The sequence below is a fragment of the Papio anubis genome, chromosome 6 (genome assembly GCF_008728515.1).
Source record: "Papio anubis isolate 15944 chromosome 6, Panubis1.0, whole genome shotgun sequence".
Classification (NCBI taxonomy): domain Eukaryota; kingdom Metazoa; phylum Chordata; class Mammalia; order Primates; family Cercopithecidae; genus Papio; species Papio anubis.
This window is the reverse complement of record NC_044981.1, coordinates 35570405-35591261: the sequence shown is the minus strand read 5'-3', so window position 1 is coordinate 35591261 and position 20857 is coordinate 35570405. Positions and strand designations below refer to the sequence as shown.

At 42.2% G+C, this 20857-nt stretch overlaps 1 protein-coding gene across 5 annotated transcripts in view; it reads left to right on the top strand.

The window, feature by feature from the left end:
- TMEM217 (transmembrane protein 217) overlaps nt 1-20857 on the top strand; it is a 46123-nt gene that overhangs the window by 14493 nt on the left and 10773 nt on the right. Inside the window, exons 2-3 of one of the 5 annotated variants that reach the window (XR_001901738.3) lie at nt 2292-2388; nt 18518-18547. The exons of 1 other annotated variant lie outside the window; for it this stretch is intronic. The gene's annotated coding sequence lies outside the window, so the exon portion shown is untranslated. Of the gene's footprint in view, nt 1-2291; nt 2389-6144; nt 8233-18517; nt 18548-20857 lie in introns of those variants that run through there. 3 more of the 5 variants (XR_004184554.1, XR_004184555.1, XM_021937205.2) reach the window with 3 other exon arrangements.

The window sequence follows — 20857 nt, the reverse complement described above, 5'->3', positions numbered from 1 at the left end:
CAGCCCCAGATAAACTGAACCTCACAAACTTGTGTACTAAATACATGTCCATTGTTACATGCCACTGTGGTTTTATGGTTGTTTATGTGATGTTATTTTGACAATATACAGCCAACACACATAGGATTCTCCAGATTTCTCCACAAGTCTATGAGCTATGGTTTTTCTGCTTAAATCAGCCAAGAGATGGCACTTGTTGCTTGCTCTGACTTACACAGAGAAAGACTGAAAGTAAATTAGAGAGAAACATGGGGTCAAGAGAAAAGTTGAAGTAGGCGAGACTTCAGCATGTTTATGGGCCAAAGATTGGAGGCAGTTGTATTTGTTAGGCTATAAGTGTAGCTGGAAAATAATAGTGCTTTAGACACGATAGAAGTTTACAGTTTTTCTCCCTCATGTGAAAGAAGTTTACAGTTTTTCTCCCAAAGGGGTTTCAGCCTCTGGTGAAACCACCTTTGCAAAATTATGACAGTAAGAGAAATCTGACACAGTTGACTCCTTCTTACTTCTAACCTCCAAGTTCTCCTTGTTCATTCCTGTGCATAAGCCAGACTTTGGAAAGAATTTAGTTTACAGTTTAACCTTAAAGCAAGGATGAAAATAGCCCTTTCCAAAACTAAACCACCTTTGTAAAACTAATAAAAGGCCACAAGTTTAGGATTATGAGAGGGCCTGAGTAGGTGGAGTTAAATGATAACCAGCCATTGTTCCAGAGGTCACAAAATTTGTAACTTCCACAGTTCCCCTGTAGATAACATCACTACTGTAGAACCTAAAATTGGCCTTTTGAGATGCCTTTTCAGACTTGCATTTCTGAGGACTGGCTGACTCCATCTGGGCTCCTGACTCCTGACTGAACCGGTCCTGTGCACCCCCCACCCAGAGGCAGACTCAGCACACAAGGACGGTTTTCCGCATCCCTATGATGGCATCCCCCACCAGTCAGCACCACCCATTCCCTAGTCCTCTGCCCACCAAACTATCCTTGAAAAACCCTAGCCAGGCATGGTGGCGCATGCCTGTAATCCCAGCTACTTGGGAGGCTGAGGCAGGAGAATCGCTTGAAACCAGGAGGCGGAGGTTGCGGTGAGCCAAGATCACACCATTGCACTCCAGCCTGAGCAACAAGAGCGAAACTCTGTCTTAAAAAAAAAAACAAAAAAAAAACCCAAAAAACCAACCCTACCCTCTGAGCCTTTGGGGAGATTGATTTGAGTAATAACTCCATATCCTGTGTGATATAGCCAGCCTCCTGTCAATTAAACTCTTTCTTTACTGCAATGCCATGGTCTCAACGAATTGGTTTTGTCTGTGTAGCAGGCAGGAAAAACTCCGTCTCATAAAAAAAAGAAAAGAAAAGAAAAGAAATTGCCACCGGGCAATTACACTGGGATGAAGGACAGGGAGAACATGACCTTTCTCTTCAATACCTGGTGGTTTCCTCCATTTTTCCCCCTTTCAACCCATTCTCAGAACTTGGTCACATGACCACACTCAGCTGCACAGAAGGCTGGAAAATGTAAACCTTATTCTGGCCAACCGAATTTATAACTAAACGCTCTGTTTCAGAGTGGAAGAAGGGGCAAACAGAGAGTAGTAGCCCTTGCCAAAGTAAAGAAGATGGAATAATTAATGGGACAACAGCTCTACGGTAGACTTTATTAGTTATTTCCTTCCATATTCTTTGTTAAGGGGGCTCTTTTTTGTGTAGGAGGCAGGGCGACTGTGTTCACAGTGTGGGTATAAATCATAATTTGCCTAAACGAGTTATGGCAATCCCATTCAACTTTGCCAGGAACTTGCTTTCCCAGACTCTCCTGCAGCTACATGTGCCATGTGACCCAGTTCTGACCAATAAGCCATAAAAAGAAGACTGCTAGGGGTTTTCTGGAAAATGTTTTACTTCCTATGAGAGAGACAAACATGGAGGAGAGCTTACTGGCACACTCCTGCCTAGGATACTGGGGCAGTCAGCTTATGACCACAAAAGTAAGGCCAAAAGAATTACAGATGCCAACCTAGAGCCCTGACACCTTTTTGAGGATCTGAATACCTTGAGAGATGAGCAGGTGGAGAAGGAGAGACAGAATATTTGAGAAAGTAGGAGTATTCGATGCATGAGAAGGAATGCTTAGCAATACCCCTGGAAAGTTGGGTCCCAGTCAGATCTTGAGGGCTTTGTATGAAGTAGTGTGATTTATTGTCAGAATTACCTCTTTCCAAGCTGGGACTGGTTTCCCTGTTTGTCCGCTGATTCACCACCAAAGCATGACAGGCTTTTCTCTTTGTAGGTTTAAGAGGACTGCCCATCTCTCCCCGCTCAGAGAATTGAAGAACTTTTGTTTTGGAAAATCTAGGCTCTTGAAGGCAAAGATCTAGATGATATGGGTGAGTAGGGAGTGCTGATTTGAAAAGTTGAGGGTGAGTAGAATGGTTCCCAACTTCCTACAGCAAGTGGAATTTCCTTCCCATGGGGGGTATAGAGAGGTACAGGTTCTGCCCACCGTGGGGGCCTGTGTTTGACTCCCTCCCAGACCCCATAGTGTCTGATGGGTTAGCTGAGTGAACACTTGCCTGGGGACCGAGCCCTAAGCCATTGTCTCCAGGGCTATGAGCAGTGGGACCACTGAAGTGTGGACATCAAGCCCTTCACAGTGACCACACTGTCTTGAAGTCTAGAACTTTTCCCTCAGATTCCAAGATTGGGTGAACTCAGGGGGTTCTGTGTGACTCCATCAAGGGGCAGGGAAAGAGCAGGCAAAAAAAAAAGAAAAATTGAGATCAAATTTTTCCCTAACTCCTTGAGGAAGCAGGCCAAAACAGACTTCATATTACTTTTTGAAAATAAAGACAACATGATAAAGCCATCTTTTGTATTAGCGTTCAGTTACAGTGCAAATGTACACTGTTACATACAAAGCCAAGGGAAATCACTGAGAAGAGGTCATAAATTATCTCAATGACTTTTTTAAAAAGTTGATGAAGTTTTAAGTAAGAAAATATAGAATGTATGCCTGTAAGAATTCAAGCTTATATATACACAAAGTGTCCGTTTGTTTTTTAAAAAATATAATTTAATTGGCCTGGATATTACCAGACTAGAAAAAAAATTCAATCTCTCTTATCACCGGGGATCCCTCTTGCTCCCAGGGATGCCCCAGAATCCAGATGTAGAACCTGGAACAGAAAACCTGTAGCATCATTGGGGGTGCTGACAGCTGCCTCATGCCAGCCCAAGAATGGGGACCTTGGAGCCCGCCAGCACCTGCTTCTAGCGCCACATGAGTTGTAGGAATCCTTACTGAGGTTGGAGGATGGAAGTTGGAATCCCTAGTACTCAGGGTCCATTCCCCTCTCCAGGTAAAATGCTGAGGTGTCCCTTTTGAGGTCCTGCTCCCTCCTTGGAGCTCTGAAGCTAAGGAGTGAAGGGTCTCCATATTCCCCACCACGTAGACAGCCACCTTTTTTTTTCTTTGACAAAGAGTAATACCTTTAGCCTGGGCAACATAGTGAGACCCCATTTCTAAAAAAAAAAAAAAAAAATTAACCAGGCATGGTGGCATACAGCTGTAGTTCCAACTACTTGGGAGACTGAGGCAGGAGGATCAGTGGGGCCCAGGAGGTCAAAGGTGCAGTGAGCCAAGATTGTGCCACTACACTTCAGCCTGGGAGATAGAGCAAGACCCTGCCTCAAAAAAAAAAAAAAAAAAAAAAAAAAAAAAAGTAATACTTTTATTATATATAGAACTCATGAACATTGAAAAAATGCTAATATCCTCATACATTAATATATTAAGTAAAGACATAACTTGCGAAAAGGTCAATAAAACTGGTTAACTCGTCATAAATGTTCAACCTTAGGAATAATCAATAAGATACAAAAATTAAAATATTACTTTTCACCTACTACTAGGTTAAATGAAGAGAATAAATCAAAATAGAATCTTAAAATAGTAATACCAAATGATAGCAAATATATGCTAAGACAGATATGCACATATATTTTTGATGGAAGAGTGAATTAGTAACAACCATGTGGTGTTTTGTTTTAATGTCTTTTTTAAAATTTATTTTTCTGTTTTACATTAATCATGTTTCTCAAATACACACACATACATGTATACATACATAGAGGTGTGATAGCCGGCCTCAAGCTTGCCTCAATAATCCCTGCCTCCTGGAATTTACACCCCTATGTTGTCCTCTCCCCATAGTCCCCTGCAGAGTCAGTGAGTGTGACCCATTAAATACAGCTGAAGTGATGGATATCACTTCTGAGATTACTAAGACAGTGCAGCTTCCATTTTGCTCTCTCTCTCTCTCTCTCTCTCTCTCTCTTTCTCATCACTTACTCTGGGGGAAGCCAGTGGCCACGTTATGAGGAAATTCAAGTGGCCTATAGAAAGGCCCAGGAGGTGAGGAACTGAATTCTCCGGCCAACAGCCAAGAAAGAACCCAGGCTTCTTGCCAACAGTCAGAGAGAGAGAGAGCTTGAATGAAGCTTCCCTCCCACAAGTAGAGCCTTTAGATAGCCCCCCGCCCCGGCCAACAGCTTGACAGCAGCCCTGTGAGGGACCTTGAGCCAGAACCACCTACCTATGCTACTCGTGGATTCCTGACTCATGGAAACTATGAGATAGTAAATGTTTTATATCAGAAGTGTCTAAGGTTTGAGGTAATTTGTTACAGAGCAATAATGACTAATACAAGAGTTCAGAGGGCAAAATAGTCACACATACTTAAAGGCTTTAAAAAGTCCCAGCAGTTTTCTGTCTCACCTCTTCTTAGCCACCCAGACACACTCCCCAGAGGCTACTGCCCAAGTGCTAGGCTGCCACTGCCAGATTTCCTGTTAGGAGAAGAAAATAAATCCCTAGTTGTTTAAACTACTATTGTTTGAATCTCTGTTCCTTGCAGCCAAACGCTTTTTTTTTTTTTTTTTTTTTTTTTTTTTTTATGAGCTAGGGTCTCACCATGTTGCCCTGGCTGGTCTCAAACCCCTGGGCTTAAGTGATCCTCCCACCTTGGCTTCTCATAGTGTTGAGGTTACAGGTGTGATCCCACAGTGCCCAGCCCCAAATGCATTCTCAACCAATGTAAATGAATCAGGCTCTAAAGCATTATAATGTGTTCGTCGTCATTGTTATTTTCCTCCCTAACCCAGTGTTGCAAGAGATCCATCTGAAATGAGCTGGCAGCAACATATTCTACTGAGATCACAAGTCAACTTGTGAGAGCAATTTAAAATGTAAAGTTCTTACCATGATTGAGTAAATCTAAGATGCCAGCAACTGCAAAATGCATCATTATCTTAGGTACCACTGAAATACAAGTATCATTAATTACATTATGCTTCAATGCTTTCGCATATCTTAGAATTTTATTTATTTATTTATTTATTTATTTTTGAGACAGAGTCTTGCTCTGTCACCCAGACTGGAGTTCAGTGGCAAGATCATGACTCACTGCAGCCTCAGCCTCCTGGGCTCAAGCAGTCCTCCCAAGTAGCTGGGACTACAGGCATGGCCACAAAGCCCAGCTAATTTTTGTATGTTTTGTAGAGATGGGTTTTTGCCATGTTGCCCAGGCTAGTCTCAAACTCCTGGGCTCAAGTGATATGCCCACCTTGGCCTCCCAAAATGCTGGAATTACAGGCATGAGCCACTATGCCCAGCCCATGACTGAATTTTTATTGTATGCCTATCAAAATAATTTTTAATACTTATTTAGACATAGGGCTTTTGTTTTTGTTTTGGAGACAGAGTCTCTGTCAACCAGGCTGGAGTGCAGTGGTATGATCTCGGCTCACTGCAACCTCCACCTCTTGGGTTCAAGTGATTCTCATGCCTCAGCCTCTCTAGTAGCTGGGATTACAGGCGTGCACCACCATGCCTGGCTAATTTTTGTATTTTTAGTAGAGACAGGGTTTCACCCTGTTGGCCGACTGGTCTTGAACTCCTGATCTCAGGTGATCTGCCTGCCTTGGCCTCCTAAACTGCTGGGATTACAGGCATGAGCCACCATACCCAGCCTAGACCTAGATTTTTTAAAATCACGTATCAATACTTAGAAGAATACTCAACCTCAAGAGTAATCAATAAAATGTAAAAATTAAGTCTCCCCCTTTCATGTTGGCATCCATAGCCTACTTGTTTTTGTCTTCATGCTTGTTACTTCAGTAACAAAATAGCTGCTGAGGCTCCAGGCATCACACCACGTTCAAGGCAAGAAAAAGGAAGAAGTGAGAATGGTGCCAGCCACATCATCTTCTCTTACCGGGAAAGGCAAAAGTCTTCCTAGATCTCCCAGCAGGTTTCTGCTTATATGTCATTTGCTAGAACTGTGTGCCATGAACACCCTGGATACAAGCAAAAACCTGGAAAAGCACATATTTTGCCTGGGTCTGGGCTCATTGCCATCCTGAAAAAAAGCAGACTTGTGGTAGCAAAGAAGGTAGAAATAGGTATTGGGAAGGAAGCTAACGTTGTCTGCTACAACACAGCTTAATAAATAGTAGTTTTATATGCATAATAAATAGTAGCTACTCCTTGGCATAAAGTAAGAATAATGATAACAAAAATACTTACATAATTATATTGTGTAAGTGCTTACTATGTGCCAAGAACTGTTCTGAATGTTTTAAATATGTTAACTCATTTAATCTTCACAGCAATTTTGTGAGGTAAATGTTACTATCCTTGGTTTTTGGGGGTTTTTTTTAGTATTTTTAATTCTACTTTATATACATACAATTAGATTGATCATAATCCCTGGTTCATGACATACCCTCATTGATCCATGCTTGGCTCTCTTTTGTTTACTTTTTAAATATTAGTTATTTTAAATAATATATAGGTACCTTCAAATTCCCTATCCCAAATAAAATTAGGGTCTGGTCAGCAATTTGCATCTGGCTGTATGGTACCCCCAACATATTTTACTTTCTCCCCTGGACAAGGTGATCATCATCCAGAATTCTGAGCTCATTATCCTTCACTTTGCTTTTCATACAGTTTTATGGTTTTCTTGTGTCTATATAAAGTCCTAAAAATATGTGTGTGTAGTGTGTGTATATATATATATAGAGAGAGAGGATTGTTTTTAACTGTATGTCTTTAGTACTTTTTTCACTTTATATTACATTGTTAAGAGTGTACCATATTGTTGTATGTTGCTACAGTTGTTCCTTTTGACACCTGTTTAACACTCCCATTGTGCAAATATGTAGCAGTTTATTCATCCTGAAACCATTCTTTATTGAAGTGCCTATAACATTCTTATTGATTTTCTCTTTTCTGGTTATTAACTGGTCTAATTCTGTTACATTCAAGCTTTGCCATTTGATTCTAACAGTTTTCCAACATCCTTTTTCATGGCTGCATGAGGTCCTGAATCTTCTGCAAGACTTGCGATAATTTCTTGCAAATGACTTGCCTTGTGTTGTGTGTTGTCAGATATTTACGTCGGGCTACTAGGGAGAGGCTGACCAATAAAGATTTTGACTTGATGGGGCTTAGTGCACACAGAGAGCCCTCCGTTTCAGCAAGGGGAACATTGGGGGCCTGAGAGAGGCAGGCAATGTCAATTCACTTGTGAATATTTTCTTGTCATGATGACTTGTTTCCCTGGGCAACCTGGCAAATGTGGGAGAACTTTGATTATGAACACTCAGATACACAGAAGTCCCTACATCGTGGCAAATTCTTTAACACTTCTCCCACAAAAGGTAGAATCTGATTCCTCTCCCCTTGAATATGGCCTTGGTGACTCACTTCTAAAGAATAGCGTCCAGGAAAAGTGTTGCTATGGGACTTCTGAGGCTAGAATAAGAAAAGGTGATACAGCTTCCATCTGGCTTGCTCTTTTTGGGACACTCATTCTGGAGAAGCCAGTCATCAGACTGTGAAGGTGCCCAAAGGAGCCCACACAGAGAGGTCATGGAGAAGCCCACGTGGATGGGAACTGAGGCCTCCAACTGACAGCCAGCAGCAATCGCCAGGCATGTGAATGGGTCTTCTAGGAGAGGCTACAAAGTTTGAGGAGCAGTAGCAAGTCATCCTGGACATGCCCTGTCTAAATTCCCCACAATGTACAGAATTAAGCTAACTGTGCTCTGTCTAAAGTCCTCACCCATCAAATCAATGGTTATCTTATGCTACTAAGTTTTGGGGTAATTTGTTATACAAACTAATAAAATTAGTTAAAAAAAAAAAAAGTAACTGGCACATCCAATTTAAAGATGAGCAAGCTGAATCTTGGAGAGAATAAATTCAGATTACATTTACTGTGAAGCCAAGATTGAAGCCTGGCCATTTGACTTGAAAATTTGCTGATCTCAACCTTGACTCCCTTCCTATAATGGTCTATTATTCCCTTTCATTTTCAGGATATCCTTGGTTACTCAGAACACAACTAATTAGCTTACTCTCCCACCCCAGGACTGAACCTAGGAGGTCAATGCTACCACCAAAAAAATACACATGCTCATACTCTAAAAATAACCCACTCAGAAAGGGTTAAACTGAGCTGCAGATTGGCCAATGATAAATGCTTAGTTCTGGGCCTAAAAAACAAAGAGTAATTAAAAATAAATGGCCGGGCACAGTGGCTCATGCCTGTAATCCTAGCACTTTGGGAGGCAGAGGTGGAAGAATCACTTGAGCCCGGGAGTTCAAGACCAGCCTGGGCAACATAGTGAGACCCTGTCTCTGGTTTTTATTAATTGTTTTTAAATTAAAAATAAAATAAACATTACACACTTTTTTGAGTTCAAACATGATGTTAAAGTGGGATGAAAGGATAAAAATCAGTTTTCTTTTACAATGTTTTGTTATGTTAAACATTTTTTATCTATTTAGCTTTATTTTTCTAGTATGAATATTTTTTTAAACTCTACACAAAGATATTGCTATGGTTTGAATGTGTTTGATCCCTCCAAAATTCATGTGTTGAAACTTAATCCCCATAGTGGTGGTATTAAGAGATAGGGACTTTGGGGCAGGGATTAAGTCACATGAGGGTTCCTTCAAAAATGGGTTAGTGCTTTATAAAAGGACTAGAGGGAGCTAGTTTAGGTCCCCTTGCCCTTCTACTTTCCTCCCTGTGAGGACACAGCAACAAGGCATCATCTTGAAAGCAGAGAGCAGTCCTGACTAGACACAAATGCCAGTGCCTTGATCTTGGACTTCCCAGCCTCCAGAACCATGAGAAATACATTTGCGTTCTTTATATATTACCCAGTCTGTGGTCTTCTGTTACAGCAGCATAAATGGTCTAAGACAGATATCTTTAATTTAAAATAATTTAAAATGTTGCCAGCATTCCAAGATGGAATTGGAATCACTTCCAATTGTGTAGTATTTGAAGTAATATATCGTTTCCAGAAATTTTCACAAATAAAAAAAGCTTTGTTCTATCCCCAGCTACTTCTCATGATAATATTTTTAGCTCTTGGTTTAGACTATGATAGAGTTATCCAGCTGTCCTTCCACATTGCCAGCTTTAACCATTTTTGCAGTTAAGAAGATACTGTATTTTTTTAAAAAGCCCACACCAGCATAAGGGTAGACAGTGGGATTTATTTAATGATCTGGGTTTATTAGGAATTCATGAAATAATTATATTTTCATAAATTCATTTTTATTAAGATTGTGCATGTGTGCATAATATTAATATGTAAACCTTATAATAAAACCAGCATTTCTCTTTTCTTTCTACCCTATCCCTATTCATAGTTTTCATAGGTAACCACTTTCAATTCTTCTATTTCCCCTCCTATTTACCTCTTTATCTCAAAATTATATGTGTATACCGATATTTCTTTTCTTTTCTTTTTTTTGAGATGGAGTCTCACTCTGTCGCCTAGGCTGGAGTGCAGTGGCACCATCTCGGCTCACTGCAACCTCTCCCTCCTGGGTTCAAGTAATTCTCCTGCCTCAGACTCCTGAGTAGCTGGGACTACAGGCACAAGCCACTACATCCAGCCAGATGTGGACTTCTTATCCTCTACACACACACTCACTGCCTTTCCTCCCAAACTCTTAACTGTATCATCACTAGTGGCTATCTCAAGATTACAACTTCATAAGCACAGGTACTCCTCAACTTACGATGAGGTTATGTCCCAAGAAACCCATCATAAGTTGAAAATATTGTTAAGTCAAAAATGCATTTCAGTGGCCAGGCGCGGTGGCTCACGCCTGTAATTTCAGCACTTTGGGAGGCCAAAGTAGGCGGGCCATCTGAGGTCAGGAGTTTGAGACCAGCCTGGCCAACATGGAGAAACCCCACCTCTATTAAAAATACAAAAAATAGCTAGGTGGTGCATGCCTGTAATCCCAGCTACTGGGGAAGCTGAGGCAGGAGAATCGCTCAAATCTGGGAGGCAGAGGTTGCAGTGATCCAAGATCACGCCACTGCACTCCGTCCTGGGTGACAGAGTGAGACTATCTCAAAAAAAAAAAAAAAAAAAGAAAGAAAGAAAAGAAAAAAATGCATTTAATACACCTAACCTATCAAACATCATCACTTAGCCTAGCCTACCTTAAATGTACTAAGAACACTTACATTAGCCTACTCTTGGGCAAAATCATCTAATACAGAGACTATTTTATAATAAAGTGTTGAATATCTCATGTAATTTGTTGAATTACTATACTGAAAGTGAAAATCAGAATGGCGGTATGGGTACTCCAAGTATTGTTTTTACTGAATGCGTATCACTTTTGCACCATTGTAAAGTAGAAAAGTTTTAAGTCAAACCATTGTAAGTCAGGGACCATCTGTATTGTTTATTGTCCAAAGGAAATCTGATGGTTTTTGGACTATGATGAGAGCAGTGGAGATGGTGCTACGGTTTGAACGTATATGGCCCTCCAAAATTCATATGTTGGAACTTAAATCCCAGTGTGATGGTAGTAAGAGGTGGAGCCTTTGGGAAAATGATTAAGTCATGAGGGGCATACTTTGTAGAGATGATAAAGTTAATGCCCATAGGTAGAGGTTCAGAGAGCTGCCTCTTGCCCTTCCACCTTCTCCCATGTGAGCATGCAGCAGCAAGATGCCACCTGAAAGCAGGGAAAGCCAGCCCTGCCGGTGCCTTAATCTTGGACTTCTCAGCCTCCAAAACTGAGAAATAAATTTCCGTTGTTTATAAATTACAGTCCTGTAGTATGCTGTCATATTTGGAATGGGGACTAAGATGAGTCAGAAGAAAAATAATGATTCAAGAGATTGGTGGGAAGGAGAGTTGATGGAACTTGGTGAGTTCTTTTTTTTTGAGACTAGGAGTCTGGCTCTGGCCCAGGCTGGAGTGCAGTGGCGGATCTCAGCTCACTGCAAGCTCCGCCTCCCGAGGTTTCGCCATTCTCCTGCCTCAGCCTCGGAGTAGCTGGGACCACAGGCGCCCTTCCACCTCGCCAGCCTAGTTTTTGTATTTTTAGTAGAGGCAGGGGTTTCACCCGTGTTAGCCAGGATGGTCCTGATCTTCTGACCTTGTGATCCATGCGTCCTCCAGCCTCCCAAAGTGCTGGGATTACAGGCTTGAGCCACCGCGCCCGGCCAACTTGGTGAGTTCTTTGGAATGTTGAGGATAGGCAAAGGAAGGTACAGCCACGATGGTGGACATATGTTTGTAAAGAAAGACCAGAGAAACAGCAGGTGGGGGCGGGAGTTTGGCACATGCTAAGTTTGAGCAGCCCCAAAAGAGTTCCCAAATGGAGGCATTCTAGTTGAATATGTCAACTGAAGCTCCAAACTGAAGACCAGATTGGATTGGGAGTCACCAGTGCAGTGGACATCGCATTTGTTCTCGGTGTAGATGTCAGCCGAACCACAGTGAGGTTACCAAAGAAGAGAGCATAAAGTGAGAACAGTGTCTTGGTTTGTGCACTGAGGGAGACTAGCCTTTAGGAATAAACAGAAGGAAGCTAATAAAGGAGGCTGAGAAAGAGTTGCCAGACAGGTGAGAGAAAAACAAGGTGAGTTTGGTGTCAGAAGTCAAGAGAAGATGTTTGAAGAGATAAGGAGTGGTCAACTGAAATGATAAATGGAAGGTTCCGGGGAGGGCAGGAGCATGGGCTCTGGAACAGAGATAACAACATGGTAGAGGAGGAAAGAGACTTCCTCTTTGTAACAAAGGAAGGGAGTGTGTATGTGGAAATGGGGTTTGTGGATTCTGAGACCAAAGGTTCGGACTAGCTGTTGCAGAGAACAGGAGAGGAAGTTAAACAGAGAAGGGTAGTAGGATTTCCCAGCAGTGTTTAGGGCCAGTTAAACTGGTGACCATTAATAGGGTATAAAACTATTGTCAGGAGGCTGAGACAGGAGAATGGCGTGAACCCAGGAGGCAGAGCTTGCAGTGAGCTGAGATTGCGCCACTGCACTGCAGCGTGGACGACAGAGCGAGACTCCGTCTCAAAAAACAAAACAAAACTGTTACATAGGACCCTTAGTCTAGATTATCCTTGAAAGTTTGGAAAAAGTATATAGAAAATCCATTATGGGCAGGAGCCTTGTGGTAGAAAGTTCTCCTGACTTTCACTATTTCAGCATGTTATTCTGTTTGTGATCTCTAATTCTATTTGCATCAACTTGGGAAAATTATATTTTTTGGAACGAGGCATCCTTTTGTGCCCATTAATCAAATCTATTAGCCCAGATTTAAGAATAAATTCCATTTCACCCCTCTCCCCCCGCCCCCACGAAAGACTTACACAAGCAAAAAAGAAAATACCTCATAAGGTGACTTATCCTTCAGCTGCCCAGTTTCAGGGAAGGAGAAAGCAGATAATTCGGTTCATGCAAGCTTGAGATTTTTGCCTGGGTCCCACCTCCAGAGATTCTGATTTCAGTAAGTGTGGGCTAGGGACTGAGATTCTGTAATTTTTTTTTTTTTAGACATACGGTAAGAAAGACCTAGGAAGCAGGGGTCTGAGGAAGAATAATGGTCTGAAAGTGGGGAGAAAATCCAGAAGCAGAGTAGCCCCATTTCCTGAAAGAAAAAAAAAATTGTAAATTTCTCTCCGCATTGAAAATATAAATATGTATATATATTATATATAAAAGATAAAAGAGGCAGCATGAGCTTTCTGGTGATTTTTTTTTTTGAGACAGAGTCTCGCTCTGTTGTTTAAGTTAGGCTGTGGGATTAAACCAAATCAATTCAAGAACCTAGTTAAATCACTGTCACTAAATTCCATTTAATTTAGTTTAACTTAATTTTTATTTATTTGCTTTTTGAGATGGAGTCTCACTCCATCTCGTCACCCAGGCCGGAGTACAGTGGCATCATCTCGGCTCACCGCAACCCCACCTCCCAGGTTCATGCCATTCTCTTGCCTCAGCCTCCTGAGTAGCTGGGACTATAGGCACACGTTACCACGCCTGGCTAATTTTTGTATTTTTAGTAAAGATGAGTTTTCACCATGTTGGCCAGGATAGTCTCGATCTCCTGACCTCATTATCCTCCTGCCTCGGCCTGCCAAAGTGCTGGGATTAGAGGCGTGAGCCACCGTGCCCAGCCTGATTTCTCAAAAATTAAATGGAGGCCAGGTGTGATCGCTCACGCCTGTAATCCCAGCACTTTGGGAGGCTGAGGCAGGTGGATCACATGAGGTCAGGAGTTCAAGACCAGACTGGCCAACATGGTGAAAGCCCATCTCTACAAAAAAAAAAAAAAAAAAAAAAAAAGAGCTGGGCATGGTTGCTTGCACCTGTCATCCCAGCTACTTGCAAGGCTGAGGCAGGAGAATCACTTGAACCCAGGAGGTGGAGGTTGCAGTGAGCAGAGATCATGCCACTGCACACTTCAGCCTGGGTGATGAGATGGAGTGAGACTCCATCTCAAAAAGAAAATAAATAAAAATTAAGTTAAACTAAATTAGATGGAATTTAGTGACAGTGATTTAACTAGGTTCTTGAATTGATTTGGTTTACTCCCACAGCCTAACTTAAACAACAACGACAAAAAAAAAAAAAAAAACCTTTGTGTTGTTATTTGGTTTCACTGAAAAGAAAACTCATCATTAAAACCCTTTTCAAAAAAATTAACTTAATTTTTACAAGACAACTGCCCAGCTGTAGAGAGGCAATTTACCCAGGTCCAAAGAAAAATTCAAAGGCTGTTCTGCTTAACTGTGTTAAGCAGAATTTTGGCCCCTTTATTGGTTTGCTAGGGCTGCTATAACTACATATCATAGAGTGGCTTAAACAACATAAATTAATTTTCTCACAATTCTTGAATTCTGCGATCAAGGTGTCAGTAGGGTTGGGTTTTTTTGAGGCTTTTCTCCTTAGTTTGTAGATAGCCACCCTCACCACCCCCGCGCCATGTTTTCACATGGTCATCCCTCTCTGTGTGTCTGTGTCCTAATCTTCTCTTCTTGTAAGAAATGTCAGATTAGGTCTGACACTAATGATGTAATTTTAACTTAATTACCTCTTTAAAGACCCTACTTCTAAATTCAGTCACATTCTGCAGTGCTGGGGGTTAGGATTTCAACATAGAATTGAAATCCCTGGTGAGGAGGGGCACAATTCAGCCCATAACAGCCCTTATGGCCTTTGCCCCCTCGTATCACACCTGTGAGTATGCAAAATGGACTTTGCAGATGCAATTAAGGTTAAGGACCTGAAGGTAAAGAGATTATCTTGGATTATACAAGTGGGTCCAGTCTAACCACACAAACCGGTACATGGAGAGAATTTCTCCAGTTAGAGTTTCTTTTGTGACAGAAGAAGTCAGAGAGATTCCAAGCGTGAGAAGGACTTGCTGTACCACTGCTGGCTCCGAGAGTCCAGGAGCAAGGCCTGGAAGGAGGCCTCTAAAAGTCAGGGGTGGCCCTCAGCTAACAGCCAGTAAGGAAATAGGGATCTTCATTCTACAAATGCAAGGAACTGAATTCAGCCAATAAACTGAAGGAGGCTGGAAGGGGATTCTTCCCTAGAATTTCCCAAGAAGCATCCCGCTAGCCCAGGATACCTCCATTTCTACCTTGTAAAACCTGCAGCAGAGAAACCACCAGTTGAGTATTGAGGCAACTGGGACTAGTGACCCGCAGAACTGAGATACTATTATAACTTTGTGTTGTTTTAAGCCACTCAGTTTGTGGTAATTTGTTATGGCAGCAATAGAAAGCAAATCAACAACCAACTGCTGCAGAGTCAGCACATTAAGGAGAAGTACTAGAAATTAAATCTATAGATGACTGTAACTTAGAATGAGCCAAATAATAAAATGAATCTAATGAAGTTACTAGTAAAACTGAAAGTTGCTAGGGATCCACTCACCTTGGTCTCCCAAAGTGCTGAGATTACAAATGTGAGCCACTGGCCTTATTATTATTTTTTGAGATGGAGTTTCACTCTTGTGAAAATTGCAACATGGCCCTCAAATATGTTTTGTCTGAACAGCACAATCTATTAAGGAAATTTGAATTCAAATACTTTCAGGCAGGTGGACACTGTCCTAATTGCTACAATCTCTACCACTCCCTAGTAACTTTTTCTTTCTTTGTTTTTTCTTTTTTGAAATGGAGTCTTGCTATGTTGCCCAGGCTGGCCTCAAACTCCTGGGTTCAAGTGATGCTCCTGCCTTAGCCTCTCAAGTAGCTGGGACTATAGGTGCAAGCCACCACACTCAGCCCTAGTATCTTCACACCCCTCAACCTCACCCATTTATTTGACTTGCCTAGCTCTGGAAGGCCTTAGAGTTTGAGACTCTTGCTTTAGAAGTCTCTTTATCTCACTTGATAGAGCAAATGTGAAATTTTCCATAACATGGAAACATTAACTTTTTTTTCTATGTTCCTATTTGTGACTTTTTAAATCTCAGTATTGGATCATTTTTTTCCCTACAAACTTTTTTCCTATATATATATCTCAAGATACATACAAAGTCAATATTAAATTATGTTTTAATTTTGCAAATTAAAATATTTACTTCATATAAGCATATCAGTCAAATGAGATTGTGTAATAATGATAAAGATAATGATAATAATAAACATTTAGGCTGAGCGCAATGGCTCACGCCTGTAATCCCAGCAGCATTTTGGGAGGTCGAGCCAGGTGGATCATGAAGTCAGGAGTTTGAGACCAGCCTGGCCAGCATGGTGAAACCCCATCACTACTAAAAATACAAAATTAGCCGGGCATGGTGGTATGCGCCTGTAGTCCCAGCTACTTGGGAGGCTGAGGCAGGAGAATTGCTTGAACCTGGGAGGCAGAGGTTGCAGTGAACTGAGATCGCGCCACTACACTCCAGCCTTGGTGACAGAGCGAGACTCTGTCTAAAAAAAAAAAATTGTCTTAGCTTAGAGCAATCAAGAGTACACACTTAGAAGTTCTGCAGTATAGATGGGAAAAAGAATGGGAGGGAAGGGAAGGAAGGAGAACTAAGAAAGAGAGAAAGAAGTAGGCCGGGCGCGGTGGCTCAAGCCTGTAATCCCAGCACTTTGGGAGGCCGAGACGGGCGGATCACGAGGTCAGGAGATCGAGACCATCCTGGCGAACACGGTGAAACCCCTTCTCTACTAAAAAATACAAAAAACTAGCCGGGCGAGGTGACGGGCGCCTGTAGTCCCAGCTGCATGGGAGGCTGAGGCAGGAGAATGGCGTAAACCTGGGAGGCGGAGCTTGCAGTGAGCTGAGATCCGGCCACTGCACTCCAGCCCGGGCGACAGAGCAAGACTCCGTCTCAAAAAAGAAAAAAAAAAAAAAAAAAAGAGAGAGAAAGAAGAAAGGAGAAAGGAACATAATGGCCCTGAGAGTTAGTGAGGAAGATGACTCAGATGAGAGACAACGGAGGAAGAATTGCCAACATTGACCAAAGGCCTACTCTAATCAAGGCCTTACTCTAGCCAAGGCCCTCCTTAGGAGCTAGGGGATGGATGGAGTCTCTGGGTTCAGTGAATTCAAAAAATACCTGAAACACACAAAGCACAAGTAGGTTGAGTATGAAGGCAAGTGATTTGGTTTGGAGGCAGAAAGTTGTGAATTCAAATCCTAATTTTGCTGCTGAGCAGATATACAGACCTGGACAAAATTAATTAGCTTCTGTAACACTCAATATCCTTACTGGTAGCCATGAAAATGATTATTATAAGTATAAAATATTTAAATAACACTTTAAGACAATATATAATAAAATATATCATAAGACAATACATGAGTTATTACCAAGTTAATTGTAAGGAAATGGTGATCTTGGGCCGGTGCCGTTGCTCACGCCTGTAATCCCAGCACTTTGGGAGGCCGAGGTGGGTGGATCACGAGGTCAGGAGTTCGAGCAGCCTGACCAACATGGTGAAACCCATCTCTACTAAAAATACAAAAAAATTAGCCGGGTGTGGTTGCCTGCTCCTGTAATCTCAGCCACTCAGGAGGCTGAGGCAAGAGAATCGATTGAACTCGGGAGGCGAGATCGTGCCACTGCACTCCAGCCTGGGCGACAGAGCAAGACTCTGTCTCAAAAAAAAAAAAAGAGAATGGTGATCTTGAGATAAAGGGGAGATATCTCTTTATGAGGAGATGGTGAAGAAGCATAGACTCAGTGAAATAAGCATGTAGACAGGAGGAATCTGCTGGATTCTTCAAAAGAGCAAAGTCAAGGGAGGTGCTAGATCCCAGTGGATCACTAGTTCTCGTTACACTTCTTCAATAAAGAAGTTTAGGAAGTATAACATGGTACAAGCTACGCCACTGCAACAAAGAAACCCCAAAAGACAATGGCTTATTTATGATGGGAGTTTATTTCTCTCTCAAGTAGCAATGACCCACGGCTGATAGGGTAGGTCATAGATCAGTTCCAATCATGGCTAAAAAACAGGAAGGGAGAAAGGGAGAGGGTGAGAGCACTCCTAATTCTTTTATGAGCAAGACTGTAAAGTGGCACACATCACTTCCATTAGCATCCCATTGGTCACGGGGCCACATACATCAGCAAGCGAAGCTGGGAAATGTAGTCATTAGCTGGGTGGCCATGTGTCTAGCTAAAGGTAAAAGTGAAAAGGGAGAAATGAATGTTGGGAGACAATTATCAGTCTTTGCTAGAGATAGACCAATGGGAACCCAAAATTTTAATGAGATTTTTAAGAAGTACAAAGAGGACGTTTGCTGTATGTGTTAGTTGGATGGGAGCCAATGAACAACACAGGAAGGCCAATTACGCCACAGTATGCCACAGGTATGAGATTAGATTACATGTCTTTTTCCACTCTTTTTATTTTTTCCTTAGGGAACTCAGGTATACAGAATTGAATTATTCATAATCCTAGGTCATAGAAAACAGTCATCATTAGTACATGCACTTTTGTTCTTTTATTTACTAATTTGTTTTTTAAACTATGATGAACGCTTGTGAATTTCTCATTCAATCCAAGAAACAGAATAATACCTCACAATGATCTATGTGCCCCTGCCCCTGTCCCTGCCCTTTGCACTTCAGAAATAACCACAATCCCAAATTTTGTATCTATTATTCCCTTACTTTTGGTAATCTTTTTTTTCTTTTTTTTAGTCAGAGTCTTGCTCTGTCACTGAGGCTGGAGTGCAGTGGCACAGTCTTGGCTCACTGCAACCTCCGCCTCTCAGGCTCAAGTGATTCTCATGCCTCAGCCTCCTGAGTAGCTGGAATTACAGGGATGTGCCACCACCACACCTAGGTAATTTTTGGATTTTGTTTTTGTTTTTGTTTTTGTTTTTTTTTGTAGAGATGGGCCATGTTGGGCAGGTTGGTCTTGAACTCCTGTACTCAAGCGATTCACCTGCCTCAGCCTCCCAAAGTGCTGGGATTACAGGCGTGAGCCACCATGCCTGGTCTTCCCTTACTTTTATATTAAAGTTTTATTCACATATATATGTATGGCCAAAAAATATATTCTTAAATTTTACTTAGTTTTGATTTTTATGAAAATGTTATCATCATACTATGTGCTCTCAATCTTGAAAAATATTTTAGAAAAATATTTACAGTGGTTCATGCTTGTAATCCCAACTGCTCAGAAGGCTGAGGTGGGAGGATGACTTCAGGCCAGGAATTTGAGACCAGCCTGGGCAACATGGCGAGATGCTGTCACCCAGGCTGGAGTGCAGTGGCGTGATCTCGGCTCACTGCAAGCTCTGCCTCCTGGGTTCATGCCATTCTCCTGCCTCAGCCTCCAGAGTAGCTGGGACCACAGGCACCTGCCACCACATCTGGCTAATTTTTTATATTTTTAGTAGAGACAGGGTTTCACTGTGTTAGCCAGGGTGGTCTCAATCTCCTGACCTCGTGATCCACCCGCCTCGGCCTCCCAAAGTGCTGGAATTACAGGCATGAATTACAGGCATGAACCACCGCACCTAGCCAAAAAAAAATTTGTTTTTAATGAGCTGCATGTGGTAGTGTGCACCTGTGGTCCCAGCTAGTTAAAAGGCTGAGGCAGGAGGCTCTGCTGAGATCAGGAGTTTGAGGCTGCAGTGAGCTATGATTGCATTACTCCACTCTGGCCTGGGCAACACAGCAAGACTCCATTTCTATAAATATCTATATCTATCTATCTATCTATCTATCTATCTATCTATCTATCTATCTATATATGAAAAATAGGCTAGGCGCAGTGGCTCACACCTGTAATCCCAGCACTTTGGGAGGCTGAGGCGGCAGATCACCTGAGGTCAGGAGTTTGAGACCAGCCTGACCAACATGGTGAAACCCCGTCTCTACTAAAAATGCAAAAATTAGCTGGGCATGGTAGCACACGCCTGTAATCCCAGCTACTTGAGAGGCTGAGGCAGGATAATTGCTTGAACCCGGGAGGCAGAGGTTGTGGTGAGCCAAGATCACGCCACTGTACTGCAACCTGGGCAAAATTCTGTCTCAAAAAAAAAGAAAAATATTTTAGTTGAGTATAGAATCCTAGGTTGGCAGGGTTTTTTGTTTGTTTGTTTTGCTTTGTTTAGCACAATTAAAATATTATTCCATGGGACTTTTGTTTCTTGTAGAAGTCTGTAACTGTTGGTCTTTTAAATAAAAAGTCCATTGGCTGCTTTTGAGATTTTCTTTTTGTGTGTGGTGTTCGATAGTTTGAGTACCATATGTTTTGTGTAGATTTTCTTTCATTTATCCTTCTAGCAATCAGGTTTCTTGAATCTGTGCATTGGTGTTTTTTTTTTTCAGTTGTGCAAATCCTCAGCTATTTTCTCTGTAAATAGCTACCCCCATTTTGTCTCATCTCTCTTTATCAGAACATCTTATTATATCTTTCATGTTTCTTAACTTCTCATTCATATTTTACATCTTTTTGTCTCCCTGTGCTACATTCTGGATAATTTCTCGTGATTTATCTTCTGTTTCCTGGTTAACTAATTATTCCTTAATCTGTGTCCAACCTGCTACCATTTATGTCCACTGAATTTTTAATTTCAGATACTGAGTTTTTCTTCTCTAGAAATTCTATTTGGTTGTTTTTCAAATCAGCTAGTGATGGCAGAGGCTGCTTCCACCACTCCGGCTGTCACTCCAACTGCAGCAAAGAGGCGCGGCTGGGGCTGCACACTCCATAGACCCGGTGGAAGCCCGGCCCCTTCTGAGTTAAGGCGGGAGCTCTTCGGGTGCTACTGCAGCCGCCCACACCACAGCCGTAGACCCCGCCTCCGGCTGTACGCAGCAGGCAGGAGCCCCGCCCTCTTTGGCGGGCCGCAGCTGCCCAAACTGTGGCTGTGGATCCAAGCTTCCCTGTGCTCTTGGAGGAGGGCCGGGAATAGGCAGGATCTACCCTCCCAGGTGCAGCTGCAGCTGCCAGGACCCACGGCTGCAGACCTGGGCCTCCCACTTCACTGAGCAGGCAGGAGCCGAGGACTAATAGGAGCTCCCAGG